Raw genomic sequence first — 2,226 nt, forward strand, 5'->3', positions numbered from 1 at the left:
GCAAGGGGCACTATGAAGACCAAGGACCTCGCCAAACAGGTCAGGGACAAAGTTGTGGAGAAGTACAGATCAGGGTTGGGTTATAAAAAAATATCCAAAACTTTGAACATCCCACGGAGCACCATTAAATCCATTATAAAAAAAATGGGAAGAATTTGGCACCACAACAAACCTGCCAAGAGAGGGCCGCCCACCAAAACTCACGGACCAGGCAAGGAYGGCATTAATCAGAGAGGCAACAAAGAGACCAAGATAACCCTGAAGGAGCTGCAAAGCTCCACAGCGGAGATTGGAGTATCTGTCCATAGGACCACTTTAAGCCATACACTCCACAGAGCTGGGCTTTACGGAAGAGTGTCCAGAAAAAAATAATCAACATGTTTGGTGTTCGCCAAAAGGCATGTGGGAGACTCCCCAAACATATGGAAGAAGGCATTCTGGTCAGATGAGACTCAAATTAAGCTTTTTGGCCATCAAGAAAAACGCTATGTCTGGCGCAAATCCAACACTTCTCATTACCCTGAGAACACCATCTCTACAGTGATGCATGGTGGTGGTAGCATCATGCTGTGGGGATGTTTTTAATTGGCAGGGATTGGGAAACTGGTCAGAATTGAAGGAATGATGGTTGGCGCTAAATACAGGGAAATTCTTGAGGGAAACCTGTTTCAGTCTTCCAGAGAATTTAGACTGGGACGGAGGTTCACCTTCCAGCAGGACAATGACCCTAAATATACTGCTAAAGCAACACTCAAGTGGTTTAAGGGGAAACATGTTTAAATGTCTTGGAATGGCCTAGTCAAAGCCCAGACCACAATCCAATTTTGGCTAGATATGCCAAGCTTATAGAGACATACCCCAATAGACTTGCAGCTGTAATTGCTGCAAAAGGTGGCTCTACAAAGTATTGACTTTGGGGGGGGTGAATAGTTATGCAGGGTCAAGTTTTCAGTTTTTTTTTCTTATTATTTCTTGTTTGTTTTGCATCTTCAAAGTGGTAGGCATGTGGTGTAAATCAAATGATACAACCCCCCACAAAAAGCCATTTTATTTCCGGGTTGTAAGGCAACAAATTACGAAACAATCCAGGGGGGTGAATACTTTCGCAAGCCACTGCACATGTCATTTGTGCCCCTCTGCTAACAGAGGAGTGGAGCTATAGATCAAAATGCTCTCGTAACATGGATACACTGACAGGAGTGAACAGAGACGGTTTTGCTCATCACTGTACAGTCCTTTCTATGCTGTTCTCTGAATGGCAAACATGGAAATTGAATTTGAATAAATTGGTTGATCCTTCCATACCCATACTGTGGACTGAGTTATATGATTTGTTGGAAGATGGAGCAAGGTTTGGTGATGCCTCTAGATCTGGGGACTCATTTCACCCAATATATTTGATGTAGTCTAATGGATGATACAGTATGGCCTATCTCTGGACTCATTTGACCCAATATATTTGATGTACTTTAATGGATGCCTTAGTGCTACTTATTGACCTACAGCATACCAGTCTGGCCTNAGGGAAATACTTGAGGGAAACCTGTTTCAGTCTTCCAGAGATTTGAGACTGGGACGGAGGTTCACCTTCCAGCAGGACAATGACCCTAAGCATACTGCTAAAGCAACACTTGAGTGGTTTAAGGGGAAACTTTTAAATGTCTTGGAATGGCCTAGTCAAAGCCCAGACCACAATCCAATGGGAAGCTTTTGCCTTGAAGTATCGGCAAAAATCCCAGTGGCTAGATGTGCCAAGCTTATACAGACATACCCCAAGAGACTTGCAGCTGTAATTGCTGCAAAGGGTGGCTCTARYAAGTATTGACTTTGGGGGGWGAATAGTTATGCAGGGTCAAGTTTTCTGTTTTTTTTTGTCTTATTTCTTGTTTGTTTTGCATCTTCAAAGTAGTAGGCATGTTGTGTACCATTTTAATTCCAGGTTGTAAGGCAACAAAATAGGAACAATTCCAGGGGGGTGAATACTTTCGCAAGCCACTGTATTTTACATTAGCTACATGTCAATTGTGCCCCTCTGCTAACAGAGGAGTGGAGCTATAGATCACAATGCTCTCCTAACATGGATACACTGACCAGGGAGATGGTTACCCCCGGTCAAAACACAAAAATGGCTGACAGCAGTGAACAGAGATGGTTTTGCTGATCACTGTACGGTAGGTGGTCCTTTCTATGCTGTTCTCTGAATGTGCAAACATGGAAATTGAATAT

The sequence above is a fragment of the Salvelinus sp. IW2-2015 genome, unplaced genomic scaffold, assembly GCF_002910315.2.
Source record: "Salvelinus sp. IW2-2015 unplaced genomic scaffold, ASM291031v2 Un_scaffold6023, whole genome shotgun sequence".
NCBI lineage: Eukaryota > Metazoa > Chordata > Actinopteri > Salmoniformes > Salmonidae > Salvelinus > Salvelinus sp. IW2-2015.